Source organism: Urocitellus parryii, chromosome Y (assembly GCF_045843805.1).
Source record: "Urocitellus parryii isolate mUroPar1 chromosome Y, mUroPar1.hap1, whole genome shotgun sequence".
Classification (NCBI taxonomy): domain Eukaryota; kingdom Metazoa; phylum Chordata; class Mammalia; order Rodentia; family Sciuridae; genus Urocitellus; species Urocitellus parryii.
In genome coordinates, this window is record NC_135548.1 from 39,893,924 (window position 1) to 39,909,792 (window position 15,869).

The following is a 15,869-nucleotide window of genomic DNA, read 5'->3' on the forward strand; positions in this document are numbered from 1 at the left end:
GACTAAGTGACTCTTTCAAGTCACATCACTTGCATGGTAGGGCTAGAGCATGGATCTTCCTAATTGATTTCATGGGACTCTCTCATGGAAACTGTGACTGCTTCCTAAACACACACTCTACATTTGGAGTGTCAAAATTCTTGCCACTGCCTCCTTGGCAAGTGTATCTTGTCTTCTACGTGGGAATTTCACAAATATTTTCCTTTGGTTTGTGGAGGTCATGCAGAAGGGATTTCATTTGAAATAGCCCAAACAAGAAATACCAGTTGTCTTTTTCGCACATGGATGTGTGTAGTGAACACCCCTTTCTGTGTGCTTGCATGAGTTACTCCTTTGAATTTGTTGAAGAATGGTTGGCTGGGGAGCAAGTTAACGAGAGATGGATATCAATGGTTGTCAAGTATTCTGACGTGAAGAATGTATTGAGGATGTGAAGGCTTTTCTAGCCAGTTCCTATGGCTCAGTCAGGGATCAGTCAGAGGATTCTGTCTGGTAGACTCTTTGGCACAGATGTCAAAGTGGCCTGGTCTTACCCTGTCCAGGACTGAATGCTGAGCTTGAGTGGGAGCTTCTTGTCATTTCAAGCATTTCCATGAGTCTGTCCTCTGTTCTCTTGTATCCAAGTGGTTTCTAATAGGAAAGCAGAACAAAAATTGAAAGTATGGTGATTGATTATTTTTACCAATGTTATTTCAATCCACTTTGTTTAATACGAAATTACCTTTATGCTAGTAAGATTTCATATGTGAGGAAATAATGAAAATATTGGGGTTAGGGGATGAGAATATGCAAATCAAACATTTTTGAGCACCAAGACCCGTTTTTTGTTTTTGTTTTTGTTTTTTTTTTTTTTAACTTAAATAATATTAAGTGCCAGAGGACCACCGCTGCCATTCAGCCTCAACAACCTCCAGGTCCAGCCTCCAGGTGGCCCATTTCACCAGGGTGTGTGGGACCACACTGTCCTGGGATGAGAGAACAGTACCCACGGATGTTGACATCTCACAGAGTAGATATTGCCAGTGACAGTAGGGAGCTATTGGCACATGAGGAAGGGAAGAGCTCTCAGGATGGCAAGAGGGGGCCGCTTCGAGACTCATTGGGTATGGCACGAGGCTGCTGGGTGTGGTGTTGGCCTGGGCCCACTGAGTGGGGCAGATCCGTGGTCTGTGTTTCTGTACCCTCCTCTGTAGCCTGTGTTGGCAGCAGATCAGGGAATTGCGATCAGAAGTGCTCCCAGTAACACAGGCACCAGCCCCCAGAGTGTGTGCCTATCCGTTTCCCCACCTGGCCTGACTTAGTGCCTGTCTTGCCTCAGGGCTGAGACCCTACAATCTCTGATGAGGGTGTCTGTGGTCCAGATCCAACCTGCATGGCCAACATGCTCAGACCTTCAGCTGGGTCCTAGGCTGCTGCAACCAAACTCTGTTAACTGGGTGGCCGACAACAGAGGAAGTGTCTTCCGTTGAGCTCCAGAGGCTCAACACAGTAGGTGTTGGGCTGTCCCAGTGCCATAACCCCTCCCAGGTTTCAAGGGGACTGTCTCCCCAACTCTCCCAGCCCTTGCCCACTCTCCTATTGCTGCCCACGATCTGTGGTTCCCATATGGGCATCCCGCCCTGGCTCCAACCTCACATATCCGGTATCCCCCAGTCTCCCTGGTATCTGGGTCCAGACTCTCCTCTTCCTACAAGAATATCAGATATTGGATTTGGTCCCAGTTGATGCTGTGTTCCATCATGTGAGCTCTTAGCTTCATCACTGTGCAAAGACTCTTTTCCCACACAAGTTCGCACGACTTTTGGCTGGCTAAGAATTTTCAGGCGACACTTTTCTAATGAGTACACTTTCCTTCCTTCCGATCTCCCACCAGTGAGCATTCCTCGCACCCTTGTCCTAGTTCCTTTATGGCAGTTTCCCTCCTTATGGCTGAGAGGACCTAGTGACCCCTGAATTCACACGTTCTCCTTAATCACCAACACACTGCAGAATTCTCCAGGGGGCCATATATGCTCCTGGAAGTTGGTGTTGGAAATAGTTCTCCATCCATTAATCACTCCCTCACTCACTAATGTCCTTGTGTCCTTGAGAAAGGCTCTCCCTTTCCTGGTTTTCCTGAATAGAAATCCTCTTGCCTCTTGGGTGAATAGGGTTATGGGTTGTGCAGAGGGTGTTGGTCCACTGAGCATCTTAGAGACTGTCCTTTATGGAGCCTAATGATCCTCACTGGGGAATGAGGCCAGGGTCCTAACTGTGGTTAGTTAGAGAGGGAAAGAAGGACAAGGGAAACTCAGATGTCCCTTCATGGCCCCTGGAGTTAGAGGACTTACCCCATTGCACCTGGGATCAGGAGACCTCATTTCCTCGAGGACACGCACACTCAGACGTTAATCTTGAGTGTGGGTTCCTTTCTGGGGTCCAGGGCTGTTGTTAGCCACCAGGAATGACAGTGCTCTCCATGCTGAGTGGAGCCATTTTTGCCAGGAAAGAGAGCCCATGGTCACGCCTTGTGCAAAGCATCCCACGCCAGGGGCTCCCATGCCTACATTCCTGTCCTGAAAGGAAGCCACTCAGAGGCAAGGTGGGTCCAACCACCTCCCATGTGTTCACTCATCACTGTGTTCCAGCAGTCACCCCAGTGAACAGTCCTGATGGGATTGGATGTGGCTCAGAATGTCACCCTCATGAGCTCTACCCTGCCACAGCTGCAGTTCTGCAGTGGGAGAAACTCAAAACCTCAAAACACATGCACATGAAAGAAAAGAGCAAGAGCCAGAGCCCAAACAGGCCAGGTGTGGCAAAGACAGCTGGAGTGCCTAGGTTGGGACTCAGAATTATGTCAGTGGGTTGGCATTGCTGCTGGCACCAGCATGATAACCGAGAGCCAGCCCTGCTCATTTTGGGGAGCAGTGTGTTGGGGAAGGCAGCAGAAATTGAGAGGCAGGATTGAGTTTGGCCCTAGGAGGAGGTTGGGTAAGAGGCCAGTGTGGGTTGGAGAGCCTGGGCAGATAGACAGAGGCCAGGGCACACCCCAAAGCCTGGAGACTGCACTTGATGTCCAGGGTTGTGAAACACCACTTCCCCTCTTACTCACAACTGAGAGCAAGGGGCATTGATGAGTTCAGTTTGTGTGCGGCTGCATCCAAGGTGGCTCGGCTAGGAACCTCTGTTTCCTTGACTCAGGAGGCTGGGAGTCCAGGCTCCACTGAGGCTCGGCTGGGAGGATCGGAGTCTGAGTTTATGCCTGTGTTCCCTGTAGGATCCATGTTGGCTGAGCCTCAGTGTTTTTGTAATGAGAGGATGGGTGACCGTCATGTCTTTATCACAGGACACACTTGCTAAATGGATTTGTTTGCTCTGAGGAGGAAAGAGAGAGGGGGGAGTGGTGCTGGAGACAGGGATGCAGACAGGGGTCATGGACTTGGCATAACTCAGTCTTGGAGGTGATATCCCATCACCTGTACCCACTTCAATTCCCATGAATCCAGAGGCTGAGCCCCCTTGAGGTGAGGGGTGAACCGGTTCTGGGCAGCAGGATGCTGTGGTACCTCGGAGTCTCTGTGAGACCCCAACACTAGACACACTTGGCCCTTTTGAAATCTTAGGAGAAGCCTTGGGAAGTTGTATGGCAGAGGGGAGCAGCCTCTGCATCTCAGTCCCCTCCAACTTGCCATGGTGTAGAGAGGGAACTGCAGCCACGATGGGACGGACATTGGCCATGTCCCTGTGTGGGACACAGGCCTGATTGAGTTAGGGTGCATTCTTTGTCTCTCCCTTTCTTGTGATTATCCCATCTCTACATTTGTGCTTTAGCCACCTGTGAGTCCCATCTCTGGTTTCAGAGAGAACAGAGGGTGTTATGGGCCAATAGACACAATAAACCCTAGAGATTAGATGCTACCCTACTTTCCAGAAAAGACTGGGCACACCATGAGTTGCACAATGATGGGACCAGGGTCCAAAAGCTGCTGAGAGGGAAGGACTGGTTGTGAATGCATTTTTGAAGGCTCCAAGCTGGAACTCTAGTGGCACCAAGCAGGGCAGATGCTGGTGGGGATGTTTGGGTAGTTGTTGGTGAACACCTGCGCACCTGAGATGGGTAGGCATGGAGGAGAAATCGGCAGCCCATAGGGCTGTTGAAAGTGGTCTTATGTGAAAAGAGGCTCAGGTATGGGCACAGGAAATGACATCATTGCCTTGACAATGGATCAAACAGAACATGGAACCCTGGTATCCAGGCACCCACTTCACTGACCAAGCCATCCGAGCTCACTTGGTTGGAGCCACTGGAGGGAGAAGGATGTTCTCCTGTGGTTGCAGACAATGCCGAGCCTCAGGCTCCCAGGAATCTCAGGGGGGCCAACTAGCCCTTTTGTGGATACACTGGGTGAGGCTTCATCTTAGACGCCAGAGCCTCTGGCGATTGTCGCAGAGGAGCTCAAGAGTAACAGTGAGTAGCACAGGGCAGGTGAGCCCAGCAGGCCCTCTAGTCTGATCCCTGATGAATGGCCCAGGACTCCTATTCTGACTCTGTGTGTGTGTGTGTGTGTGTGTGTGTGTGTGTGTGTGTGTGTGTGTTTGTACTGATGGGAACTGTCCCATTGTGCTTTGACTCTAGTGTATTGGCACAAGTCATTTTTCTGTTTGTCACCATTTCCATTTTGAACCCACCATTCTTGGTCCCAACCCAGGGTGAAAATGATCAGAACACGGAGGAGCCCTTCAGGGTTCAGAGCCTTGAACCTTACAGGCAGGACCAGCTTAGGAATGAGCTCCTGCCTGTCATTTGTGGGAGGAACCTACATTTCAGCAGCAACATGGGGTTAATCTCCTGGGATTTCATCCCCACCCAGCAGGTGCTGGATCTCTTGTTCCCAAAACAGCCACCTTCTTCAGTCTTTACTCCTGGTGCCACTCCACATCCTCCAAGGGGACAAGAACCTCAGGTTCTGGATGGATGTTGTAGAATGCCCACAGAGCCAACTGCCAGGCTGGGTGGGGTGCAGTTGCTGGACTTTGCTGATGTTGTCATCCCCCACAGTTCTTGGAACCTTCTGTGGCAGTGGCATCCAGGACCCCAGCAGCTGTGAGTAGCAGCTCCTCACTGCTTCACTCCAGCGAGCAGGTGGAAGACAGCCGCGTTGTTCACGTCCTCCTAGAGGGACAGAGCCTGAGGGAGACAAAGCGCATCCCGGTAAGGCCGACAGCAGGGCTGCCTCCTGGGTGTCCACACAGTGGAAGGCAGGAGACACAGCCAACCCCAGGGCTATGGTGGGAAATAAAGAAGAGAGAGGTCCGTCTTAAGGGCTTGACCTGAGGAGGGAGAGCATCAGCATGCCCAGCTTCAGTGGTGAGTGGGCCTGTGTATTGTGGGTTTTGCAGGCCAGAAGTGCAGACGGAAGTGCTGTGGACAGATGAAGGCAGAGATATGTCCAGGGTGCAGGCTGCAGTGCCTAGAACTTGGTATTCTCAATGAGTGAAGTTGGAGCAGAGGAGGTGGCAGTGACTTGTCACATGTGTAGGAGGGGATGTGTTCCTGGTGGCAGGGAAGAGAACCTCCTTAGCATGACTAGGTGTAGGAATTTGGGGTCGGGATCACCTGGGGGGTCATGCCAAAGCTTCGGAATGTTAGGCTTTGCATGTATGTAAATACGGAGCTAAAGGGGTTCTTGGCAGAATTTCTATGGATGTGCAGTAGACACGCTAATGCTGCAGGTGTCCAGCTGCAGAGGAGACATGTTCAGTGACTGCCAGTGCTGAGTCAAGTACATCATGACAACCAGACCCGCACCGAGCTTCCAGAGGCCAGGGCCTCTCAAAGCTATCATGAAGCACTCAAGTGCACACTCTTGTATCTGAGTCTGTTTTGTGTCGTGGCAGTCAGGACCCAAATTTTCAGTGCATCTGCCTCTTCCACCCACAAAGGCAGCCTGCATCCCAGATCACACTTGGTGCGCAGATCCCTGGCCCATTGCTCTCATCTCAGTGAGATGAGAGTGTGTCTGTGCATAGGCAGTTTGGTCCTTTGACATGAGTGGAATGTGGCTCCCCAGGGGGAGGGGAGATGGCAGGTACAGGCAGATATTTGTACCAGGATTGTTCTAGTAGCACATTGCAAGAACCCAGGTGGTATATGGAGGACACACTCAGGTAGCAGGATAACAAGATTGTGCCCTTGTATATGTAGCTGAGATTTCTCCTGAATGTTTGACCACAGTCTTCTGGGTAGCTCTTCTAAAAGCCATTCTCTGATGACATTTGTCCCACCCTGATCCAGGTGACCTTTCAGGAGACGGTGACAAGCCTCATCCGCAGGGCCTTGGACCAAAATTTGTTGCAGCATGAGGATGTGGACAACTTTGAGCTGCTGTATATGATGTCTGAGGATGAGAGTAAGTAGGACAATCAGACAGTGGGGAGACATGATCCACAGTGGGCTCAGGATAACTGACAGCCAAGAGAAAGTGGGCCTTGGCCCCAAAATACCAAAGTGTGATGGGCCTGGCGGAGACTCTCAGGGGTTGTGGGTGTTTTGTGGTATAATCCTTGAGTGCCACCTAACAATTCTCTCCACTTCGCTCTGCAGAAATCAAGGTCTCTGACCACTCACTCGTGTGTCTGTCCATGAATCTGGGAATACAATCTTTCATGGTGAGGAAATGCCCCCAGGTCAAGGGAAAGGAGGTAAACACCTACCTTATTCAAGCTGTGCATGTGCTGCCATTCCACTCCGACCTGAGGAAATAAGAAGCCTCAGCACCTGGACATATTTGCTGGAAGCCCATAGAGCCAACTGACAGTCTGGGGTGGCTTTCTGTTTCTGGGTTTGCTGATGTTCCATCCCCCACAGTTCTCAGAATCAACCTGCAAGTCCTCCAGGCCGCTTTCCCACAAGCAGGTGGGAGACACCTGCTTAATTCGTGTCCACTTAGAAACACAAAGTCCAGAGATGGCCAAGAGTGTTCTGGTAAGCCTGGGAGCAGGGGTGTCCCGTGGTGCTTACACCTGGGTGGGGAGCAGACACTGGTCCAATACCATGGACTACTCATGCCCTCTTGAATTTGGAGCTTCTGGATGATCAGGAGGATAGATGGGAATCAAGAAGGGAGAGGTCAGTGTGAAGGGCTGGAGCTGAGATGAGCGAGTGCAGCAGCTTGTCCACTGCCATGTCTGAGGGAGTCTGTGTGTCAGGTGGCAACATGCAGTCCAGAAGGGCAGGGACAGGTATGGGTGACAGATGAGAATAGGACAGGAACTAGGATGCAGGTTCCCTTGTATGGGATGCTGACGTCTATGGAGGAGGACAGCAGTGTGAGGTTCTCCATGTTCCTTGAACAAGGAGCTGAGAGAGTCTCTCTGCAGAGTCGATATGGATGTGGAGCAAGCACACTAAATGTCCAGGTAACCCAATGACCACCCTTGCCGGATGAGGTGCCCTCCTACATCCCAGCCAGCACTGAGCCTCTGGAGGCCAGGAGCTCTCGTGGCTATCATTCAGCTCTCCTGTGTGTGGTCATGTTCCTGGGTCTGTTTTTGGCCCTGGCAATCCAGACCAAAGCCTCTAGGTTTTGTGCCTAGGCCATTCCCAATGCCGCCTGCATCCTCGGGCAGACCTGGGATCTTGGAGGCTATTGTCCCATTCCTCCCAACTTGTGGGATGAGATTGCATCTGTATGCAGGTAGTGGGGTCCTTTCACTCCGAGAGGAGTGCAGCTCCACAAAGAGCAATGGCAGGCCCAGGAAGTCCTATGTACAAGGATTGGGCTAGTAGCCTGTGGGAAGAGCCCACACGATGAGCAGGAGGTCAGCCTCGGGTAGTAGGGTCATGGATGTTGCCCTTGTATTTAGAGTGGAGGTGCCTCCAGAATGCCCCTGCCCACTGTCCTTGAGTAGTCACTTCAAGGCCCATTTCCTGAAGGCCTGTCTCCCATGCTGCTCCAGGTGACCTGCCACGATAGGGCTCCTGTCGTCATCCGCAGCGCCCTCGACCTACACTTCCTTACTGAGGAGAATCCAGAGGATTATGAGCTGGGCCAAATCATCTCTCGCCGTCAGAGTAAGTGAGACAATCAGATAGCAGAGAGCAAGGGTCAGGATGTGGACTCAGGTCAACTCTTAGCAACAAAGAGTAGTCTCTGACCCCCAAGAACACTCCAACAGGTGTGTTGGGTTCGTGCACAAAGCCAACTGCACTTCTGCTGGTGGAAGGTCTTGAGGTCCAATGGTATACCCCGGTGGTTGATATTGCGGCTCCCCACCAGGTGCCCTCCCCTGGACATGAACAGGCATCCAAAGCTGACATCTTTGAGGAGTGAGGAGGAAAGCCTCTCTCCAGGAGCAGTATGTTTTCATGGTCTGGGATAGGAGTGGTTTCAAAGGAACATGGGAATGCATGGGCTAAAGAGGGAACTGGCATTTTGTGGACTGAAGCAGTACTATTGAAAGCCTTCTGTGTGACCAAAAAACCACTGCCTGGGCAGAGCATTGCCAGGATTCTAGCAAGCAGTAACAGGATGAAATTGGGAAGAAAACACAGCCTGGGAGACAGCCTGAATCATCTGTTTTTGCATAAATTCCATGGTCTTACGCACCTGAGTCCACTAGGCAAGGAGTGATCACAATAGCCAGGTTGTGATCCCTAACTAAAGTCAGATGAGGGCTTCCTGAGCACGTAGCCACAGAGCTCATCTGATAATAATGCCAGCGCTTTTTCGTTGGTTGGTTGGTTGGTTTTTGTGAGCCAAACACCACAGCAGCCATTATCCCAGCCTATGTACCCTGAAGACCACCATCCCTATGAGTTCTAGGATCACTTGTCTCCTATCTTAACCTACTGTTAGGTTAGTAGAGTCTATGGAAGAGGAAGTCTGTCTGGGGCCTTGGTAGCCTAAGAAATTCATAGCAGAGATCTCCACATCCAACCCAGAAGGGATGGAGAACAGGCTCTAGGTTAGAGGAGGGCGACAGGAAACACATGTTCAGAGGAAGGAGAAGCGGCTGTTGTATTCCCCCACTCGGGGTCATGGCACCACTGGGCCATACACCATGTTGGAGGGAAGCAGTCCCTTTGCTGGTCTTTGGAACCATTGTTCTCAGTAGGGCAGTATTTGGAATGTGGCCTCCATTCTCAGAAGCCTGGTTCACATGGAGGCGGGCTCCACCAACGCAGAAGCATGGCTCTAACGTGGTATCCGCGCTGGTCAGCCTGTCCTCACTGTGGCCATACTTGAGGAAAATAACTCAGAGGAGGAATCCTAGGCCTTTTTTCTCTGGGTTTCATAGCTTTCTCTTTGGTTGTGCACTGAGGCTGTCCATAAAGCTCTAGTGTGTGGCAGTGGAGAGCTCCTCAGCCCTTGCCACAAAGGCATAGACTGGGAGAGAGAGAACGAGGCTGGCAGAGAGGGAGAGAGAGAAAGATGGAGAGGGAGGACCTCTCCTTGGAGAATGAGGATTCAGTGGAGCCAACAGGAACAAGGTACTGTTGCCCAGGGCACAACCCTGTTTAGGTCTTACTCCAAGCATGCTCAACCTTTCTTCCAGTCCCTCCCACCCCCCAGTAGTGTATTCATCTTGAATGAGAATTTCATGTTGACATCAGAGCACTCACCATCCAATGCTTCCCTCCAAACCCACCTATGAAGATGGCTCATGTGGGGACTGAATCTTCGGCACAGGAGCCTTTTGTGGGAGATTTCAGATGCAAACCCTAGTGGTGTGCTTTGGCAGATGCAAGAGGACCTGAGATATTCTGGAGTCCAAAGCCTTCGGTAGGAACAGACATTAGGTCTGTTGAAGTGCTCTGCCTAGTTCTTCCTCAGGGAGGACTGTGGAGGCTGTCTTTGTTGGTATTGGTGCTGAATTGGAGAGCTCTCAGGTGTGTGGCTCTGGCCTTTTCTGGCACAGGCTCTCAGATGTTGGCGTGTCCTAGGGAGCACCTCCTGAGTGCCACCTTCTTTTTGTACACCCCTCTCTCCCCAGAGCTGAGGATTCCAGCAGAGGCCAACGTATTTTATGCCAAGAATCCTCACAAAAAATCCAACTTTGTGCTGAGGAAAAGGAGCCTCTCCCAAAAGAATGATGGGTGGATCGAGCCTCAACCTCCCTCTCGTCCTGCAAAGAAGGCTCCTGCCCTCCTGAGGATGCTTGCAAAACCATTCTGTTGCTGTGTGCCTGGGCGGGGCTGAGGCAGCCCAGGAATATTTACATTGATTACTATTTTCTTCAAAGTTTGAATCTATAGTTTGCCATTGTCCTTGACCTTGTTTAGTAACACAGTTGTTACTCTATCCTGTATTTGTTGTTTCCATTAATATATTATTATTATTTTAAAATATATATGTTTTTGTTACCTGATCTACTGTGATGATTTGAGTATACTAAATGTAGCAGTGATTCCTAAAGGACACATCCAAACCAACAGGAAGGAATGTTTCATTCTATCAGCAAGAACTTTGGTTTTTAGGAGTTGGCAGATGGCATTATCTGAGTCAGTTTTCCAATGGGGGCAATGAAGTATCAGCTATGATGGTACAAACACAAACAAAGACACACAAACACACACAAGAGCACACACACTCACTGAGAGATAGATAGACAGATGGAGTTGGTCTCTGCTGAAATACTTTGGAGACATGGTTCTGATTTCTCCCCTTTTGGAGTATTTTCAATTGCACAAGGTGTCTTGCAAATGAACCCATGTCTGAGGAAGACATGCATGTGTACTTCACATGCCACTTTTCACATAGCAGGAAGGTCATGTAATATTTTTCATGCAGCTGACTTTTGACTGTGAACCATCCCATGAGGTCAGCTGTGGAATTTTCAACTTGTAGCATCACAATGGGGATCCACTCTTTGGATTTGGGGATATTTCCGATTTTCTTGATTCAGATTGGAATGATATATATATTAGTTTTTGATGAAAATTCTGCATTTGATGGTAATGAATGTCGTGCATCTAGGAATCTGTAGAGTGCAGACAATGAATGGATGCCTACTGTTGTCTGGACTGGTCTGAAAAGTCCTGTAGCATCTGAGCATGTGTGAGGGCTGTACAGGTCTTGCCAAAAGTCCAGGTCAGACGATCCTGCACAAAGCTGAACTCCTAGTGGTCTCCACAACAGTGTAAGGGCCAAGGAGAAACTCACTTCCACACAGAAGTTGGGAAGCTACCTTATGAAGGTGATCATAGATACGGGATTATTAATATATCCAGGTTGGCATCTATTATTTTTTTAGCTTTTGACTTTCGCAGCTGTGGGCATCTTGACAACCATCAACTCCCTGTAAGCACAGACAACTCTATAAGAACCTGAGGATAAATTTCCCTGTGCATGTCCCCTTGTGAAACTGCTTAAGCACCGCCTGGTTTACACATAGGTGGAATTTCTAGGTCAAAGTGTGCATGTTTACTTCTTTGACTAAGCACTGCCAGGTGGCTCTTCTGCATAGCTCTACCTGTGGCCAGGATTGTATTATCTAGCTTTCTAACTTTTGCATGTTGAGTAGATACATAGTGGGAGCACACTGTTTTTGTTGGTATTTTTCTTGGTATCTATTCTGATGCTTTTCACTGGGGGATTTTTTCCTGTGAAAATGGGCTTCCTCTACTTGACCTTATTTTCTTCTTTTTAAAATTTTTTCAATGTGACTTTTTAATTTTAGTTTTATTAAAGACATTGCCCCTTGCTTGCATAGTCTATATCTAAAGCACTAGTCCTTGCTCCAAGGCCCAGCTTGCTCTCAGCTGCCCCAGGAGGGGAACAGTCTTTGGCGGTAGACAAGAGACGCCCCTGCAGGGGGCACAAGTGCTTTGGCCCTCTGGTGTCTTGCCAGCAGTGCTTCCCATGCTCACAGAGGGTTTCAGACACTGAGTCAATGGTCCAGGTGGTCTTTTGTTCAGTCTGATCTCAAATTGAGCTCCTCTGAGAGGTCATATTGAAGTCCTTGTGTGTACCTGACCCATCATTTTAAACAATCTTCCAAGTTCACTTTTTGTGTGTACGTGGGTTCTGGGGATTGAACCCAGGGCCTTGAGCCTGTGAGGCAAGTGACCTACCTGAGCTACACCCTCAGAGACCCCTGTAAATGTATTTCCCCTTTGCCTCGGGGTCTAAGTTGCCAAGGCTGACCTCAAACGTTCCTCTTGCCTCAGCCTCCCTGGTGGCTGGCATGACAGGCATGCACCTGGGACTGTCACACTCGAGCCTGTGATGGGAACTCATGTGCATCTGTCCAGGGCTGAGCATGGTTAGGCAGAACTGTGCTCCAGGCTCCCTGCAGGGCTGTGGAGGCTTCTGCTGCCCAGCAGCCCTGGTGCCATGGCCAGGGCTCCTCCCAGCCGAGGGCAGGCAGCTGCCCATTGCTGTAGGCTGACCTTATTTTCTTCTTATGGCACTCGTCCGTTCTCTGGACTATGTTGTATGGTTTGTCCATTAGGAGTCTAACAGGTCCTCTAGAACCTTCAAACAATTAGTAAAATTCCTGAACAGTAAGTGAGCGCGCGCAGAAATTGGGCTAATATTTTGGGAAGAACAATGTTGGATGATATATTCATGGCTTGAATATGTCATCCAACATGAAGTTATATTTTATTACTTACAAAATAATAAAATAATGAAGCAATACCATGGGCTGAGCTAAAATAGATCCTTAGGATCTTAGGCATTCTGTAATAAATCTGTGTCACTTGAAGTATAGAGTTGATCGACTCTGAGTAATGAAACAGAAGTAAAGGTATCAAAGCCAATGATCATCTGTTTCCAATTTTCTGTGATTTGGTTCAAGTGGTAAAGTGGTGCTATTTATTAATAATGGATCGAATAGGTTCATAATTGTTTTAGAGTACAATTAGATGCCTTCAAACTTTAGGCTACATGGGCACATTTGAGAACGGTTCCAGCCATTCTCTCATCCTTTGGGTCATTCCCCTCCTATGTCCTGTGAGACATTTTCTATGTGAGGCTTTAAGAAGAAGAAGAGAATATTCTGTAAAGAAAACCTTGTGATCTGTGCAGTATGAAGTTGAATGGATTCATTCAGAAATCAGAAATTCTATTGAAAGATATTTATTGGCATGAGCCAAATAAAACCTATTTTTAGGCATCCTGGTGAAGACAAGGTTTTATCTTTATGTCTCATTTTCTATGTTTTGTTGTTGTTGTTGTTGTTAGAATGGAATTCATATGTTGCCAGACCATTCTATCAGATGTGTAACTAGATGCCATTTAAATTACCCACTTTTACATGGTAGACAGTTTTTAATGAACACTGCCTGTCTGCACCTTTTTTAAAAACAGGACTGGGATCAGAAGCCCAAATACCAATGGTTAGCTGGAGCATATTTTTCATTTGGCCTATCTGTCAGTATTCCCTGAGGTCATCTGTGCAATCAGCTTCGTTACTCCTGCTCCCTCACTGGATTTCATAGAAACCATATGCTATGTATGAATCAGGGACACCAATCCCACAACATAGCATTCTTGGAATATCCAAAGTCCCACTTTTCACTTCGCCATGCCTGAGATCAGCAGTAATATTTATCAGCAAATGTGAGATTTTCAAAGATCCAATTCTATGTGCTCCTTTCTCATAGAGCCTTAGGCAGGGATATAGCATACATAAATATTAAGTAAAGTCCATAGTTTTTAAAATGTCATCCATTGAATAGTTGACACATGTCTGAGATACTTTTTATTTTGGAGGAGGTATTATTTAATAGGGAATTCCAACAGCTACCTAATAGTGAAATGAGAAGTCTTGCATCCATTTTATTTTGTTTCTGATGATTTTTATGAGTAAGGGTAAGATACTTCCTTGTTCTGATGCAGATGTTGCCCACTTTTGTGAATGGATGCGGGGTGTCACCTACTACTTGCATATCTGCATATTGGGCTTGACACTGCTATCGTACTTGGTAGTTGGCAAAAAGTCAATACTGAAGTTAAGCTCTTGTGTTCTAGCAGCAGAGCTGAAGATCCTTGATGTGCCACCTTCTGCAATCCATGCTGCTCTCTTCATGTTCCTTATTGACTTCCTGGTGATGAGCATCATGGTCTCCTGGTCTTGAGAATGGCCAAGCATTGCTCTGTGAATGTGGAAGATGGGCATGTGGAAGGCTCCAGGGAGGAGGGATCATTGAACATGTACTCGAATCCATGTGCCTGTTGAATGACCTGTTTTTTTATTTTTGGGTTTTAAGGGAGACACTGCCCTAAAACATTTCTGTGCAGCTGGGGATGCAGGCTTCTGCTTCACCTTGCAGGAAGCATTAACGAATCCTTTCCAGAAGACATGAGAAGAGAGAAGTGAGCCTCTGGTATCATGCAGGTTCCTTGCATTGCCCATGGGCTAGAAGAGAGAAGAGTTGCTTCATGAGATTTGATCCCCTTTTTCCTGAAAAGTTCCACACAGAGGTGAGTCCCCAGCATGTTTAGAAATCATTTCAGACACCTTTCTGGACGGAATTGAATCAGAGCCCCTGATGATGTGGAAGAGCTAAAGATGGGTTTGCTATGAATTTTCTATTTCATTCATCAGGGCCTGAGTCAAGTCAGTCATTGTGCTGTCAACACATGAGCTGCTGGTCAAATGTGAGGAAGTGGTCTTGCTTTATGAAAACACCACCCTGATTCAGTGAGCCAGAGGCAGCCTGCAGTCCCTGTTTTCCTGTAAAGGCAGATTGCTGTGGATGGCCTCTGGCCTCGTCATGCAGCCCTGCTCAGAGTAGGGGATTGAGGGACCAGGCAGATCCCTAGTTCCTTTTGACCTTTATTGCCATTGGGCCACCCCAGGGTCCTTGGACTCTACCTGGTCTTCTGGCCTGGGTCAGGGGATGTGAGGTTTGGAATCCCCCTCTGTGGCAGGATCCCAGCCCCCCAGCCACTTGAGGTCAGCACATCCTTCCCTAATTGTGTTAGAGTTGGAGACTTCTCCCACCCATCCTCATCCATGCTCATCCCACATTTTGGAGCTTGGCACCTGAGGACCTTTATTCATTGACTTAGTTGTTAGTGATGATGGTTACTAAGACTAAGTGACTCTTTCAAGTCACATCACTTGCATGGTAGGGCTAGAGCATGGATCTTCCTAATTGATTTCATGGGACTCTCTCATGGAAACTGTGACTGCTTCCTAAACACACACTCTACATTTGGAGTGTCAAAATTCTTGCCACTGCCTCCTTGGCAAGTGTATCTTGTCTTCTACGTGGGAATTTCACAAATATTTTCCTTTGGTTTGTGGAGGTCATGCAGAAGGGATTTCATTTGAAATAGCCCAAACAAGAAATACCAGTTGTCTTTTTCGCACATGGATGTGTGTAGTGAACACCCCTTTCTGTGTGCTTGCATGAGTTACTCCTTTGAATTTGTTGAAGAATGGTTGGCTGGGGAGCAAGTTAACGAGAGATGGATATCAATGGTTGTCAAGTATTCTGACGTGAAGAATGTATTGAGGATGTGAAGGCTTTTCTAGCCAGTTCCTATGGCTCAGTCAGGGATCAGTCAGAGGATTCTGTCTGGTAGACTCTTTGGCACAGATGTCAAAGTGGCCTGGTCTTACCCTGTCCAGGACTGAATGCTGAGCTTGAGTGGGAGCTTCTTGTCATTTCAAGCATTTCCATGAGTCTGTCCTCTGTTCTCTTGTATCCAAGTGGTTTCTAATAGGAAAGCAGAAGAAAAATTGAAAGTATGGTGATTTATTATTTTTTCCAATGTTATTTCAATCCACTTTGTTTAATACGAAATTACCTTTATGCTAGTAAGATTTCATATGTGAGGAAATAATGAAAATATTGGGGTTAGGGGATGAGAATATGCAAATCAAACATTTTTGAGCACCAAGACCCGTTTTTTGTTTTTGTTTTTTTT